An 18,845-nucleotide genomic window follows, 5' to 3' on the forward strand; every position below is an offset into this window, starting at 1 on the left:
GATGAACCATGATAATCATATCATTCATGGGATAAAATGGGGTTGTAGTAGAAATCATCTCTCTTTGCAAAATCTCATTCGGGACATTTCAGCATTGGTGGTGAATTCAAGTCCAAGCTGCAAAAGCAAAGACATTTACATAAAAACTAAGCAACCCTGTCTAGCAAGAAAAGATATATAGAGATCTTCAACTAAAATTACAAATTGATGCTGAAAAACTTAAACCATAAGAATTGTTCTATAGAATAATAAAACAAATGATGATAGCATACATTTCTCATTTCTAGGCTATTCTGGTGCTCAGTGGTAGATTTTTGTCCCTGCTGAATCATGCTGCATGGAATTATATGGAATATTTGATCATTTAATATAATCTACATGCATTATGCAATCATATGGTTCAATATCTTACCTAGTTGTACAATAGAAAAATGATAAGACAATTGACAATGATTTATGATTTACCCGAATGTAGAATATGCAAATGCCACGACAGTCAAGATCGATCTCACAAAGTTTAAGAGGTGCTACTTGATAGCTTGACTTGTTTCAGAGGTAGTCACAAAAGGATCAAATGCCTTGGAAAGAATAAATTACTATAATATACCTAACACTTCCCTTAACAAAAAGAATATTTGCTACCAATTTATTCCAAATCCAAGCAATCAAATTCAAAATACACTAAGCCAATAGGTTTCCAGTTGGTTGTAGCCAGGATCGAGGAATATGATACCTGAAAAATAAAAATTATTGTCTATCAACTACATATTCCTCTTAGTAGCTTTTATTTTATTTTAAAGCTCTTAAATTCAAATTTTACCACAAAAGTTGCAGTATCATCCATAAACTAGCATCAAGGAGAAAGTTGAACACAAAAAATATAAGAAATCTCACCAGCATTGAGATAGCTGGCCATAATTTTCAGCACATTTCTTTGGACAAAAAGTTCCTTGATAGTTGCATCCATCTGAGTAGACACCATTGACATGATAAGAAGGCTAGTACCGTCCAATATTTTGACCATTTACCCATGCTTGGCCTTTACCCATTGTGCTCAAATCCAATCCTACTGGATCTTCACCAGCTGGTGCATCAAATGTTGCCTGTACAGTAATACTTTAAATTTTAATGAAAAATGTTAAACAAAGTACACAAATTATAACTATGCAAACCTTTTCATGGTTCCTGTGGTTGTTGACACAATCGTAGATTTAACATTTAACATTAGGAGCATACCTTGTACCATGTTAGTGGCTGTCTCTAAGGGACAACTACTCCTTTCATCCATTCAATAGAGGAATGACCATCTATTGTATGGAGATCCATTGATTTACCTTTCAAACCAACCTGCATCCACAAAAAATTAGATATGCATATACATAGAAAAATATTACAAAATGAGCTGGAGCTGTGTTATCAATCATAATAAATCACAAGATTCCAAACAAGTATTTCTCCTAGAAATCTGTACCTCACATTTGTAATCCATTCAATACCATTCACCCTTTTGCATTTGAACCCCAAAAAACATCCTTTATGTCAAAAAGTAATGCTCATATTCTTGAATATTAAGGAAGAAAGTTAAGTTGTTCTAGAATTTGAAGAGAAAAAAATTAAAAGATACCTAGGTCCACTTGTCACAGGTAAAATGTGTAGAGTCATCATGTTATTATAATTTGCGAAGACATATATAGAAAAAATATGGTGCTGTTGGGATGTTTGGAAAGAAAAATAATCAATTTTAGTTCAAATTGTGATATATTAAGCAAAGTACAAATATCACCAGCTTAGCAGGAAGACACAAAATGACATATTTGATCCAAAATTGATGACTTCAACCGTGTTTTATTACTTATCCATTTGTGCTCTCAAAAAAATGTATCATATCTAAATAATTTAATCAATAATTAAAAATTTAAATGTATATAAACTATTCTTTTCTACTCCAAATTATAGTATCCTATTTAAGAAAACAAAATAAAAAATTTGCATTAACATGGTTCATACCTAGTAAGACCACTTTTGTCTCGACAAGTCTCGTGTTCCCTCCTTAAAGCCACTAAGGGTAAGTGGACCAAGAATCCCTATATTCCAAGATTCAAAATGGGGTCCAATATTCTGTAACATAAACAGATAAATCAAGAATTAGTATCTAATGTGGAAAAGCATTATACTATTATAGTGACAACCAGTAATATTATATCTGATTTCATTTGACATAAACAACTAGTGATTAAATTCTTATACATGAAATTAGACATAAAACAAGATATTGGCATCACTACACCTACTATTTTCACTTCTACATCTGCCAAATAAGAAAAAATTATAGAAGCAACTGCACATATGTAGTTTGAAACAAACTTGTAAACCAACTATCATACTCAAGAGTGTAATTATGTTTGTTCCAACCCTAAGCTTCACACCGGATGGATATCTCACTTTAGGGTTTTCCTTGCTTCCAAGTTAAGAGCCTGTCAAAAGCATAAATCCAACATGAAAAGTCCTCCCAATTCTCAATTTCTATGTCTCAACATCCAAAAACCAAAAACAAAAACATAGACCAAACTAGCAATTATTAGTCCAATCTGACTGTCTAAGTCAACGGCACTAAATTAGAAAACACACTCTGAATTCAAGGATGTTGGATGATCTTATACCTGTAAATTCTCCATTGATGAAAACATGCAATGCATCACGTACTGAATCTATAGAAAGAACTGAAAGACCACCATTCTTTATAAAAGGCTCATCCTCACCAACTTCAACACTATACCATACATGATACAACAAATGTATTAATATGTGAAACTATCAATTTGTGCCCAGCAAAAGAAAACTCTTAGGTTTGAATTGATTTAAGATTCTTGTTTAACAAACTAGATTCGTGTTCAACAAAAAAAGTTACAAACTAACCATATGACTATTCATCAAGTAGTCTTCCTATCCACAATTCAACATTAAACATTTAGAATCTAGAGGAAGTATTAAATAATAGATCTACGTGGAAGAAAAAGGAAAATAATTGTTCATGATTTCCTTAAATATTCCTCTGTTATCAAGAGTAATATGTTAATATTTAATGGAGTCAAAAACTTAAATTGTTAAAATAGAAGAGCATTTAGAGCTCAGATACAATCAATATGGATACCGTAAAATAAGTCAAATGTGAAGCGTAAATGAGAATCAAGGAACAACAAGAAAAATATTTCCAAAAATGGAAAAGATACAAATGCAAGACACTAAATAAAGTTATTCCGCAAAAAGCATAAGCATGCAAGAGATCAACTAAAGTTATCTTGTGATCTATGGATTAGAACATAATTAATTTTCTAACCTTTCTAAGATACAGTTACAAATCTCAATAATGTGAAAACCGAAACCAACAGAAAACAATCATTCTAATTAGTAAGAATGTTTGATAAAATATTCACCTCGGTAACCATTTAGAAAACTACAGAATTAAAAAAAGATGTGGAAAAGGTATATCTCACCTCATAGTGTACCACAAGTAGTCGGTATTATCTCTTGTAGTGTTTATTTGCTCCAACAAACCTATTGCAGTGAGAGAGCTATCCACATTGGAGGTAACATATTCCTAGAATGATTCCCAAGAAAATCCCTTAACGGGTGTCATTTTCATTTGAGTTGTTTGGACAACAAATTTTCATAGAGCATGTGAATTTATTAGTGCCATAAATTCTACAACTCATGTGCAACTGAAGTAATTCAAATACATTCTATCCATGTATAGAAGAAATATAATGCTCTCTAGAAGAGAGAATATTTTAATAAATATTTTTTCACACTAAGTTTCTGTAGTTAGGGAGAATGCTAACAGACCAAGCAAGGATGTAATAGTGCTGATTGTTAAAAAAGACTACTGCAACAGAGTTTACATCAAAATTTGCAAGGAAAGCAACACAACTTCCACACCTTGCAGAATACACATACGACTGAAAAGACAATGTTGTCAGCTCATTGTGTTTATAATAGCATTATCAACTTCTAAAAAAAATTTTCGCCTTTTTCAAATGAGACTTTAAAGTTTAATGTAAAAATAGTCTATAAAGTAGCAAACCAGTCAACATGCTCAACTTACTTGCTGATAAGTGCCAAGAGAGTTAACTTGAGGATCACCACTAACTAAAGCAGCCTCACAAAGCTTTATAGCCTTGTGTAATTCTATAAGATGTCCCCACTTTGGTTTCCTAAGAAGCCCTACAAAGAAAGGAAAAGAAAAATAGTTCATGTTCTAATTCCTGAAGACTTTATAGTATTTTTGAGATAGAATAAAAATACCAAGCTCAAAACAATTTACATGTTTAAAAATACTGAAGATCCAACTGATTTTATTTTACCCTAAGGTAGCAAGGAACTTAAAGCGGGATATAAACCTCATCTTTTATAAAGATAGACAAATGTATTGCTCTTTAAGAATTTTATGTAATTCAGAAAAAATGATCTATTCTAGTTTGACACTGTTAACAAAGAAGAATATCAACACAAGTCTTATCTCATGCCCGACAAAACATACCATATTCATCAATAGGTGCATCATAGTCATAACTAGTTGTAATGAAAGGCCCTCCTGTAGTACGGCCAAAATTTGTTCCACCATGATACTACAAAGAAGAGAAACTGAATTAATATAAAAAATGAGGCCATATAAGAATGGCATGTGCTAGGATAACCCATTTGCTTCAAGGTGAGCTCTACCATATAATAGTTCACAAATGATCCTCCTTTCTGAATAAAGCAAGCAACTGCAAAGGCCAGATCTTCAACAGGTCTATCAGAAGTAGTACCCCCAAATTTTGTAAACCTACAAAAGAAGTAGACAGTGAACTTATAATTATAATGTTAATGGCATTCAGTGTACCCACTGGTTAAAATTAAAAAAGAAAACACTTTACTATCATTTCTTAAAAAGCTAAAATCTGCAGGCCATCAAGAAGATCGATTACCTAATTATTGCAAATAGCACTATATAAGCAATTTTCAAAATTCAACAGCATTGAGAAGAGGGAATGATCTATACTAGCCACTCCATGCCTTAGTCCACATTGATCGTTTGTAGGGTTTGTTAGGTTCAAAGTTGTCACAGTAGAAACCGTTGCAAGTGTTAATCTATCAACAATATTCAACAAAAGGGTTGAAGCATTGAATACTTATATTATCAACAAGAATTATTATAGGAACATAAAATAACATGTAGACACCTCAAAAACCCAAAAGCTTACATTACATTATTTACCACTTCTTCAATTTTTTGGATAAGTGTACATTACATTAAAATACAAAAACTTAAATGTTAGGAAACTAAATTGATGAAATGGATTTAGTGTAATTGCAAGGACACAAGATAATTCCAAACTAACCATCACAATTGATAGAGGCATTAGAGTCTCCAAGCCTCAAAATAGAAATGGGTCATATGAAATAGAACTCACCACAGGATTTGGCACATCATCCTATTTGCACATAACCCAGGGTACACCTGTACCCAATCTCACAGCCATTTGTGTAGCCTAGTTCATGTATGATGCCCCAGTAGGCCCAAACATTGCTTCATCAAGTTTGTATTCATTTTCTACTTGTGAAGAGGATGAATTAGCAGGTTAGGATATTCATTGATTCCATACAGATGTACACTTAAAACTCTTCTTGTTTCACTGATCTTTTGTAAGATCAATGACCTTAAGATAGAAAAAATTACCTTAACATAGATTCATGGTAACGTTGTAAGAAACACACACACCTGGGACATAATAATAGGTCCAACTTGAGACTCAAAGAGCCCTTCACTCTTCATTAAGTCCACAACCTTTGATGTAAAACTTTGCATTGCATCTACAGTACTCATCACTTATTCAATATGAGAAACAAGATCAAATATTATGCAATAAAATCCTGTAAAGATACAAGGTATTTATAAGTCTTAAAAGTTTCATCATTTCATAGAGAAGCACCTTGAATGACACGTTATCCATCCTGAAGCTGATGCTAGGGACAAACTTTAACCAAACTAGAAAGCCCCTACAAATTGATCGATAGAATTAATATCCACATTTAATAAACCATGTTGGGTGTTTGAAAGAAGATAATCTTGCATGTAATATAGATCAGTTACAAAAAATTATACCCAAAATTCCATTCGGCACAGACATAAGGACCAATTTGAAGGCTGACATATAATCCTCCTGTTGCACTATCTTCACGAACTTTACCAGATCAAATCTCCCCTCAAAATATTATTGCAAAAGCAATAAAGCAATACAGAGTCAAAAATAACTTAGCTTTGGAACCTGCAAGATACTGTGAATCTAAATGCAACCCTATACAACTGAGTAATTTTAAGAAAAACCCATGACATTCATTGGAGAGAATCTAGATTTTACTTAATAGGACTATGAGAAATGATTTGCATGCTATGGACATTGAAATTTGATGTAAATAGGAGCTCTTTGTAAACACTACGATGAGAAATATTGCATGCATTCAGTTCGATGGAAAAGATGCTTGCAAATGGAAAGCCCTCTATCAATTCTTACATTATATAGCAGGCGGAATGAATGGTTTCTGATATATGTGCTGAGAGTGCACATATATATGTGGCTTCAAATTATTTTATGAAAAGGAAACACTCAGGACTAACATTAATTTACACATCACTTTCCTAACATGAAAAATACCATCATAACATGTACACTAAAATTAAAGTCAAACACAACTTAGTTTTAAGTGGCTGGATTCTATTTGTTCATCTGTTGATAGAGAAACTAGAGAGAGATGCTGCAACCTGTAGCTTCATCTCCATATCCAGTGCCTATTAACTTTGTTTACCCAAATCCATAGCCACCAACACCCTTTAACAGTAATTTGAAAGAAGACCCAACACAATAGTAGGACATAGGGGTAGGGGCCAACCCTTTAGAAGATTGGGGGGGCATTTGACTGAATGAAAGCACGAGTAGCCCAGGACTAGTAACAAAGTTATCAGCTAGAAGGATAGGAATCAATCCACCAACATGCCTATTGCCACAAGATTGAAAATGTGTACCATGCCTTGCAAATCTAATACAATGAGCTGTTTCTTAAAAAAAATGCATAACCTCTACAATATGCCAAGAAGCCTCCTGCAATGAAGCCTCTTGATATCTTGCATTTTTATATCACTGTGTGTGTATTTCATATTACATACTACAAGAAAAATAATGATACACACAATTTATGTGCCTAGGAAGACATAGAAGAGGGCTTCAAATGCAATTCAATATTGAATACTTTTTGAATAGATAATCAAACTATTTTTCATGTAAATACAACCAAAGTTTTAAATTAGAAGTTGAAATGCTCTAGATATTTGTTTATTCTTCACCTGCATTTTGGGAGACTTTGCTTGAAGACTTTGCATTGAGTGTAATAATTTCTCCTGCTAATTTGCTTGATTCTCCCAACTAGATATCAAGTTAAATGAAAACAACTTTCCATTAAACATTAACGAATACAAGATACATTGCTCCTTAATATGACATGTGTCAATCTCAATTTAGACATAATAAACCTGTTAATTTACCCAAAGCACTCACATTTGAGAAGATTTGGTTTTGATTGGAAAACAACATGAGCAAAGATGTTCTACCACCTGCTGAAACTTGCAAATGTAAAATATAGTAGAGAAATAGGAAACTAATCAAAAATTTCAGACAACTCATATCACCCAAACCATACCCTTATATTCAAATACTTTAATTGCATGATGAAGTACATTCACCATGTAATGCATATTTCATAAATCCTATTCATGATCATTCAATTAAATATCCCCACTTGCTGGATAAATCTAATCTTTCCATTTTCCAAGAGGGACACTCTCTCCCATGTGATAATAATAAAGAATCTAACATCTAATAAATAATGGACGATATTTTCAACTATAGGTGCAGATGCTGGCAAATCCATTAATTATATTTATATTGGATATTCAACTATCATTTACATATATAGTGTTTTCTTTCCCAAAATGCAATAAAATATCAAATAAGGAATTATTTCTTGCAGCTTTAAATAAGGTTTAATCCATTGCATGAAATCTTATGCATATAAAAGCACTTTAGAATTATAGGAAAAAAATCAGCAACTAAGTATCTTTAACATCTATCTACATATAACTCAGACATATTTTTAAAAATTACAAATTTCAATGGTGTTTATTAAGGGTTACGTTACTGAAAATAAAACCTAAGAGATCCAACCTTCACACATCTATAAAATAGTAGATAAAGAACATATAGATGCTATATTTATCTATAGTTTGCTACTAGCATTTTAAGCTTGTGGATTCTTGGATCTATTGGCAAAGCACTAAATTCTCACCTTTAAAAAGCTCAATTCTTATTGGTTGCAAAGGGTTGAGTCCAAGAGTTACACATTATAAGGACAAGTTCAAAAAAACTTTTGATTTTTTATTCAATTTCTAAATAAAAAATTTGAAGTGCCTATGTCATTATCTAAGTTATTAGTTTCTTTGGAAAATTCCCAAGTTTTGTTGCGGGTGTGAGCCTAAGACTGGTTCTAGGCTGGTTCGACCCAAAAAGTGAGTCAAACCTACCAAGAGCTTTGGGTGCCTAGGAAGCACCCAGGCAGAACCTAGGATAACCAGTCTTTGGTCATTTTATGTTATTTCAATACGAAGAGAAATATAAATATTATATATTAAATACATAGTAATTTGGATTTTCATTGTGTAATGAAATTGTGTGAATTTTTCAAATCATGAATATATGAAGTATTTTATTAATAAGTTTATTCACAAGTATGAAAAAATCATGCATGTGTATGTAACTGTGAAACTATAACATCCAGAATTGCATCGCTAGACTTATCAATTGATGAGCTTAAGGGGCTTTCTAATGAATGGTTCATAAGGTACAACACTTGGTGAAGGTTTTGCAAATGGGGTTGCAAGCTTTGGGTTTAACTATGGAGGAAACTCTGTAGTTAAGTACGCTCAGGCTGGAGTAGTATTGGGATGGGTGACCTCCCAAGAAGTCCTAGTGCTTCACCCTTGTGAGCATCACCTAGATCCAATGAGTTCTAAGTGTTCCATTTATTCTCATGAGAGATGGATTCATATTGAATCACTACTCATGAAACATGGGTCATCAAGTTTGACTCAAAAATCACATAGTTAAATCTTGATATTCATATCACAATTTGACTTACTGTGGAAATTATCTACTACTTATCAATCACTAGATTCATTCCTTTAGTTCATAGGAGCCACATGTCACCACCCATGCAACAATTAGTGCTTTCCCTAGAAGGTGTGAGACTTTAGCTCCCCAGGGACCTCCAACTATTATCGACATCATGTGGGACACAATAATTTTCTTAAGCATTGGACAAGGTGCTATGTGGACTATATTAATCTTGTGGGGCAACAAAAGCATTTTGTGGCATAATAATTATGAACATTTCAATCTTAACTATTTAGCCAAGCTAAGCTAACTAGTTGGATTACCATATATCTAAGAGATGCAAGATATTTGTGCAAGTAATTAGTCAATAATTACATTGAAAACTCATTTCCTACCAACATAGCATGTCATGAAATGGAGGCTTTAGTTCTCAATAACTAAGATATATGTGAGATTTTCAATAAATCACTAGTAATCAGGTTTGATGGTTTTGTCAAGTTCAATTCACTAGTTAATGATCAGAACCATAGATAGATCAAGACCCTAAAGTTTAATAACAACAGTGAGTTCACTTCAATACACTTCCAAGAATTCTAAGAGAGGTAGACATTTGAACAATTCAATCCAATACACCTCTCAACAAAATCAGGTGATTGAGAAGAGAAACAAAAATATTATGAAAATTGCCTAGTACATTATGCACAATAGAGCCATGCTATAAAGATAAGAGGCAGTGAACAATATGGTATATCTACCAAACAAAATTTAATGGTATTTAATTTGGAAATACTTAAGGTTTTCTAGCCAATCTATGATATGAGAAAATATGAGCATGATAATAGCATGTCAAAGAAAAATTCTTTTAGTTTTTTCACAAAAATGTATTTGAAAATAAGTCAACTACTTATCTTTTTATGTACTTGTGGAACTCAATATCTTGTTTTCAAGGCTATTATATTTAAAGTTTACCAGGAAAAAGATTGATGTTTCAAGAATTTTATATTTGAAACTATTCGTAAAAACAAATATTTTCAAGGATGTTAAATTTAAGTTAATCAGAGAAAAGATTATTCAAGATGACCATTTCAAAACAACCTCCTATATTTTTTAGGGAAACTTGAGAGTGATAAGACCATGCATAAAAGTTGCAGCAATTGCCTTACCTGTAGAAGCATTGAAATGCAAAAATTTCAAATCTTGAGTGTGCCTGCCACCAGCTTTTACAGGGCTTGAGAAAGGCATTTTGGTTGAAGAAAACATAGAGAAAGACTGAAGTTGAGCCATATCAGTATATGCAACTTCCAATTTGTCCTGCACCCATTTTCCATTTTAAAATATTAGATAAATTTCAATGCCTGCTCAAATTACTAGAGAATGGGAGATGTAAAAATACACACAGTTGAATCCCAAAAGCAATCTATGTTACTTAATTCACGTGTGTGGAAAACTCTTTCCTACCATCTGAAATAACTGAAATCTTCTTTGAAATTATTTTAGTTGCTATGAAAATTTATAAACTTTAAGAATTATTAATGCACACTTATTATCTATGACGTTCAGAGAAAAAAGACATCACATAAGCTAAATAGTGCCTGTTGATAAAGCAAGGCCAATTTTATGAAATGAAAAAAATATTGTTTCTATCCATCATATGAGTATGGATAAAATTCAAATAAAATTTGAAGAATAGTGACAATAATTGTGAGAAACAGCAACTGAAAAGGTTTTTAGTGCAAGGATCTGTGGCCTAACAGTAGCAGGGATAGTATAACCCAACAAAGGTTCAACCCTATAACACCATGGACATGAGGAGAGTTTTTGCTCCAGCAAACACTGAGTACCTTTGAATGTAACCCATGTGTAATAAGGTACATTAGAGACTGGCCCATGAATAGATATCTAAAAAATGTGCTTCAAGCTTATTCCACACAAAAAAATGTAGTCCAAGTTAACAAACCCCACACAACCTTAAACATATCAAGATATTCTCCCACAACTAAGTCAAATTGTGCACCAGACCATAAACTGTATAATTAATCTATCAATGGTAGACCAAAAAAAAAGCTTATTTCATTTTGCATATATTCATCTACAACAGGATATACTAATAAGTTAAAAAAAGAAGTTATGAAGCTATAAAAAGCTTCCAATAATCACTCTCAAGTTATTAGTAGCTGCTAGTTTATAAAAGATAGAAACCCTTATCTTTTTCAGTATATCGCATTGCCCCAATCCTATTAACTTGAATCTTGATGGCAGTGCTTTGATCTCCATTAAATGATCATTTTCATTGAGATGGAGACTCTCAAAGACAGGGGTAACGGTCTTCACAAATAGAAATCCTACGCACATTTTTTTTTTGTAGACGCACCTCCTTGAGGTTACTCAGTCCAAAAGTAAATGACGCAGCTCAAAATCTACTTTGATCAGGCAATTCTCTACTTCTAAATATTCTAAGAGATTAAGTTCCATAGAAAAATCGCGTGCATGAATGAGTAAGTTCATTTGGTTTAATGTATAAGGCCTGTGTTGGTAAAAATTTTGACCAACATGGGCCTTACATGTAAAATAAATGAAATTTTTTGCTTAACATTTTGACCAACTTAAATTTATTTAGTTACTGGTCAAAATTTTTGGTCGAAAATGAGGTTAAATGTAGTAGTGTCTTTGCTACCTCTTGTTCAATTTTCTTAGGGTTTTTCACTTGTTTCTCACCTTTTTCTTTGATTGCTAGAGTGGATGATCCATATATTGATTTCCAAATTGATGTGCTTTTGTTAACCAAATCTTCAATATTCTTAGTCAGGATATGGAAAGCTCTATATTTGGGGAAAAATTAGACTTATTTTTTTCCATAGCCTTAGCAATCTTCCTTTTGTCCAATTCTAGCATAACTTAGGCTAGAGTTGATTCCCAAATTTGTCTTTCAATTTGCAAGTTGTATTGCCATTTCTACTCAACTCGATCATATAGACTTTTGAGTAGTGAGTTGGCAATTTCTAGAGGAGTCAATTTGACTATAGCCATCATGACATATATGGCTTTCTCAATAGTATTTTGTTCAACTTTGCCTAGCTTATCAAAGACAATGTGTGTGAAACTATATAAATCTTCATTTGATTTGATATTATCACACAAATTGTCAAACTCAGAGGAAGGATTGTGGTTTACCACTTTAAATTAACTCATGTCATCTAACTCTTATTTCTCCTCATCTAAATTTGGTTTAGGCTCCGACTTCTTCTTTAATCTCTTATATGTTTTCTTAATAGGCTCACTTGGCTCTGTTGTGTTAAATTTCCTCGTGCTTTTAGGCTTAGCAACTTCTTTTGCTTGAACAATGGCTACCCTTGTGCTAGACCTAGTAATAGGTACTACAGGCTTCTATTGTGGCTTCTTCATAGGATTCTCTTGTTTCTCCATTGTTTGTTACTTGGCTTTCCTCTTCTTGGCTATAGTTTCTTTTGGTGCTTCCTCAACTTCTTCTCCCTTAACACCTTCTATATCTTCTTCTAGATCCTCTCATTGACCTTGAGTTAATGCAAGTGGGCTTGGCCTTGTTCTTCCTCTTCTTCATCATCACCTTCTTCTTTTTCTTCTTCTTCTCACCCTTTTCTAAATCTCTCCTTCATCTTTTTAACAAGTTTGTTCTTCCTCCTAAGAATTGTAGCTATTTTCAAGTCAATAGTTATCTTTGATTTAGCTTCCTCATATTTCCCAAATGAGGTGGCACTCTTATCAATTTCTTCTTCCAATAAGGTTTTAATTGTTGTAGAGGCCTCATCTACACGTATCTCATATGGCAAGGGCTTAAGCCATCTAACCTTAGGTATATCCACTTACACATATGTGTGGTTGGCATCTACAAAGAAAAAAATATCATCATAGTGTTTCTCCACTAAGGATATAGGGATCCTTAACCTCCATTTCATGGATTTCTTAAAATCCTCAAAATAACTTTTCATTACTGAATCAGAATTATCACCTAGATGCTTAATAAATTCTAAAATATGCACTACAATAGACCTATTGGTCTTCAAAGAAACCATTCCAAATGTGGGGAATGTGTTCTACACATAGAAGAATATGCAAACTAGTAAAGAACCAAATTTGCATGATGCAATCTTTGCTTTCCCTATGGCCTCCAAGTTTTCTGATAGTTTTTGTAGTTGCAACTCAAAAAGGTCATAAGTATGGTCCCTCTTTACTATCTTGAATCCCAAATCAGCAACCATGTAAGAAACATTGTTCAACTAGCTAGACTGAAAGAACTTGTGAGCAATCACTCTCATTGAAAAGGCAATTAGGGGATCTAAAATTGTATCAATAGACATCCTTTTTTTGTTCCACATTGCACCTGTGTTCTTCTCAATGGTCTCCTTTGCATTACTTATCATGCTCTTAGGTCTATCAAGGGAAAGTTACCCTGATACTCATTTTATTATCCTCTTAGTGAGCTTAATTAGTCCATTCTTTGACCAGATATAATTTTCATGTATGAAGATCAAAAAAATTCTAATCCATTCTATCTTAAACACTTGAGGAAAATCTAGGGCATGGTTCAACCCTTTCTATTCAAAAAAATTGTATTCTTCCCTCAAGACTCCATTATCACAAAGTTTGTTGTAGGCATCCCTTATCTCCATGTCACTTAGTTTTCCTATCTTTCCCATGTAACAACATCTGAAGTCTTGAATCATTACAAATTTTGGTGGTATCATTGACAATGCACCAAATGGGTCTCCTTTGTATGTTATTTTATTTATTTCTTGGAAAGGTGGTTGTCTTACATCATTACTTATTAATTTCGCATTGAAAACCTCCTTTCCCTCTTTCCTAACACTTTCAGATGAACTAGACACCATTTCAAGTAACTAGGGTTTTAAAAAATTCAAAACATAACTCGACAATAGTGAAATACCTTTCCAATCTGATGAATGAGTTTAGTTGCATCTAAATTTGGTTCACAAATGATAGAATCTCCTTTTTCAATTCACCTTTATGCTCTTTTTGCTCTCTTCAATCACTGATGAATGCAAATGAGTCAAAAATTGACTATATAACCTTTCATATATGACAATAAATGCTCAATTCTTACATAGCTGTAAGCTTGGCTATCATATGATTTCCCATTCACTCACCTTATACATGATTTCTAGTATGCTCACCTAACATAGAGAGCTTGGCCAATACTAATTACGATTCCATCACTCAGCAATAACTATGAAACTTTCCATGCTCAGCAACAACATGAAAACTAAAAAAACTAAAGATTTCTTCTAGGTTTTAACCAATACATTGCATCTTAGTTTGTGCATATATAATATTTTCAAATCTTAGATTCTTGGAGCTGATGTATAATATAACATTTGAAATATCAGTCCCATACCTCCCTCTTGATTACCTGGTTAGGGTGTGATCACTTGATCCATTAGATGAAGTAACCTTATATGAACTTGATGTGTTTAGATCTTCCTTCTTCTTCCATGTCTTATCCATCTATACTTTGACCTTCTCAACATTGACATTTTCTTTGCCTTTATTGTTTCTATCACTCAGTGTTGGTGATCTAGTTGGATATTTTTTGCTAATATGACCAGTCTTGACATAACTAAAGCATGTAGTCTCACTCAACCATCTATTATAGTTGCCTTTAAAGTGTATTCTAATGTAATTCTCAAGAACATGTCCATATTCTTGACAACAGTGACAACTATACCTTGTTTTATAATCCCAATCATAGGATTTTCCATTTTGTTGTACCTTTGTCTTCTTGTTTGATGTCCACTTGGCATTAGATTTGTATTCATATGCTTTCTACCCATACTTATAACAATTATGGCAATATCCTTAAAATATTTGAGTGCTCATGGTCTTGGTCTTGCATTCATGTGACTGATGTTCTTGCTTGTTGCACTTATGATAGTAACCCTTGAAATTTTGCTTAGGGTTCTAATTTGCATTATTGCTCCTGCAAACATTTGTTGTATGGCCTAACTTTCCACAATTATGACAAGTGGGTTTGTAGTTCTTACCTTTGTTGTTTCTTTGTTCACCACTTTTAGATGATTCTCCTTCCTTGGTACTAGTTTATCCTAATCTAGTAGCATCAATGTTAGATCTTGGATATCTCATCAATTTCTCAAAGTATTTGATGGCTTCACTAGGTTTGTTAAAACTTTTAGAAAGCTGTTTTTCTTCTCTCAGTTTATTCCTTAGTTGTTCATTATGTAATTTTAGGGCTGTGATCTCAATGTTGTTTCCATTCAATTCATGGTTTTCAATCATCAATTGATTCATTGTATCCAGTTGTATGTTAGCAATCTTTTGTAGATATGATGTCTTCTCATCTAGTCTATTGGTCGGTGTTCTTTTTTCATCTTCAATCATGACTTTGTCTTCCTCAATTTTTTTTCTATTCAATCACCTCACATAGTAATACTGATTGGACTTCTTGTTCTATCTTAAGATTTTTGACCTCTTGAGTTAGGGCATTGCTCTTTTCCATTAGATTTGCAACTACCACATCAAACTCACTTGAGTTTCTATTCTCAAACAATTCAATAGTGTCTTCCTCTTGGTAATGAGTGTCATTTGGCTAAATAGCCAGTTCCTTTCTTCTCTTCAATGAATACTACAATTTATCTCTTGCTTCATTGAGTTGGTCTAGGGAAAGTTGTACTTCAATCTTCTGGTTCTTAATAGCCTTTCCCAACTTGTAGACTTCCATTGTCAAGATCTTTCCTCAAAGTTGTAAAGCTTTCCATTCTAGAGAATAGTGCTCTGATACCAATTGTTGGAAATAACAATGGGAAAGTAAACTCTGAGAAGGGGGGGCAAATCAACACTTCAAAACTTTAACCTTAAAATATTCAACATACATCCATCTCACAATTTAACATGTAAACTGAAATAGCTAACTATACATGTTCATTCATAGCATGAAAAAAATAACGCATAACACAATAAATTTGTTACCCATAAACCCTCCAATGAGAAGGTAAAATTGGGATGGGGATGACACCCACAAATCTTAAAAATTGTAGCTATAAAGTGTAGCTAGTTATGGTTACAATAAGTTTGCTCATAAACTATGATCTACCCTATGAGGGGTCTATCTTGTTAAAGGCCTACAAAGGCTGTTAGGTTTCACCCTGTTAAAGGATTTCAACACCCTACTAAAAGTGTTCCTTGTTAGAGGACTTAAACTTAGAATAAAGAAAGCACTCGATTAAGAGATCTACACAAGTTTGTTAAGACTACTCTATTAGAAGATTTAATTTGTATCACCTATTAAAATGATTTAGCACCATGATCCTTTAGTTAGTACTCTATTGCTAGATGTCGGGTCTTCTCTTTCCTGATGAATCCTTGATCCTTCTAATCAGATATGTCTCATGTGTCTTCTCTCTAACTGATTTTTCAATTCATAACATTATCACAACCTCCATAGCCACCATGAATGATCTTTCTACACTTATCATTCATCTCCTTCCACACATTCACTCATTCTAAAAACTCCTTAGGGTTTTCCTTCTTAAGTATACATAGGAAGGCTAGGGTTAGGTAAGAATCAATGACTAAGGTTGATCTATATTGCCACTTAGAACATCCCTAAATTTGATTGGTTGCATGTATTGTATAGGGATTCCTAATATACCTCCATACATATCTTCTAGAATCATAAAATAATTGTTAATTCATACCAAGAATGGTTTACATAGAAGTTTGTGTCATTAGAAACAACTATGTACAAAACTATTCACTCGACATCTGAAGGCTCTGATGCTTGGCCATTACTATATTCAAAATGTTGTAACTCGGTTCCTAAATGACTTGGCATACACTAGTTACTCAGCTCCTAAATCACTCGGAATGTATGGTCTACTTGGCTCATGAGTGACTTGGAACATACTAGGTACATTACCCAGCATGTATGATTTGACCACTAATGCTTGGCATGCTTTGATCACTCATCTTGCACTAATTTCTCGGCTTGCTTTGATCACTCAGCTTGCACTGTACTATTGATGTTAGAATAATCAAATGGGAAGAATACTTCTAAGGGGGAGATGGGGGGTGAATTAAAAGTAATACATTTTATCCATTAAAAATTTTAACTGAGCATTGGATTGGTTACATAGTGAAAGGGTATGTCCCTTTGTTTACAAAATTTACAACTAACTGACTCAAATGTTAAAAATTAACTATATGCACATAAAAAAAGTTTATAGAAAAAAGACTTATACTGTTTATTATGATGATGATGACTCGATAAAATCATTGCATTTCCTAATGTATTTTGCATATTTTATATCTCCCAGTAAATTTGCATTGTTGATTACTTCACTTGCCTTGATCATAATTTTGAAGATCTACTCGATCTGTATGCTGGCCTTTGACATCTCTAGGGCATTATTTTGTGCAACTTCTAGGGCTCATTCCTACATCACATAACACATATCCATCCATCTCTCTTGATAAATGGTGTCCCTATTTTTATCTTTCCAAGATATAACTCTGTGTTATGTAACCAATTCCTCTATTAACTTGAAAGAAAACTGAAATTGTTGTGAATATGTAGTATGATCCTTAATCAACCTTTCTACTTCTTGGATACCTTCATCTTCTTCAAGGGTATTCTTTTCTTTATCCAAGCTCTTATGTGTCTCATTATGTCCCATAGATAGGGTTTTATAAGTAATGTAAATATCCCAAACCTGGCCAATTTTGTTAAGCAACTTCTTAAAACAATTTTTGATCAGAGTGCTAGAGACTTCTCTTCTAATCATCAAAACATCTTTCAATTTTGTATTCTCTTATTGAAATTTCTTTAATTCAATTCTTAGAGCATCAATAGATGATTTTCTCATTGGTTGCACTTTAGGCTTCCCTAACTTTAACATATTTTTATATAAAGTTTTCTAGTTATCCCTCTTAAATGTCACTTGCTTCACACTTGCTTGATTAAACAATGCCAAATCCACTTGCATGCTTTCAACCTTGTTAGGGTCTATCACCCCTATTTTTAGTGTCATCAAATGACCAAAAGCCTGATCAACATCAATAATTTTTGGCCTTTGTATGGGGGGTATAAGGCCCACAACAATATTGGTTTTTCATCTTCCAAAAATCTTGAACTAATTATGACATCTTTGAATCCATGTACATCAAGTTTCATATCCTTTTTACTAGATTTAATTAAACTTTCAAAAATGTATGATGCACTCAAATCCCAACCAAGAAGAACCATCACCTCTGCTTCATTCAATAGTTGCCTTCGTCTTTCTAGAATCATATGCTCAACTTCCCTTTTGATATCTTCCTTCAAATTTTTCATTAGTTCTTGTTCATTCTCAAGAGAGATATTTTGGATATTCTATCTCAATAATTTTCCTCTGTGTTTATACAAAACAACCATGAAATCCTTGGATTTGATACAAGCATCATCATTTACAAATTTTCTCGACTCCAAAAGTCTTTCATCCTTCTTAAAATTTATCCTGTCAAGGATCTGCACATCATGCTCCAAGGGCTAAAGTATTGGCTTGTCTATATTTCTTGAAATTGGAATAGGGGAATCTAGAATCTTCTGAATGTCTTCTTTAAATTGTTCTCTAGATTTTTCCCTTTGTTCTTCTA

The 18,845-nt window shown here is 33.0% G+C and overlaps 1 pseudogene; it reads right to left on the reverse strand.

Annotated features, from left to right (window-relative positions):
* Positions 1-681: 681 nt before the first annotated feature.
* LOC149543537 (beta-galactosidase 1-like) overlaps positions 682-18,845 on the reverse strand; it is a 156,679-nt pseudogene continuing 138,515 nt past the window's right edge.

The sequence above is a fragment of the Cupressus sempervirens genome, chromosome 8 (genome assembly GCF_028749045.1).
Source record: "Cupressus sempervirens isolate cs-2001-9-10 chromosome 8, ASM2874904v1, whole genome shotgun sequence".
Lineage (NCBI taxonomy): Eukaryota > Viridiplantae > Streptophyta > Pinopsida > Cupressales > Cupressaceae > Cupressus > Cupressus sempervirens.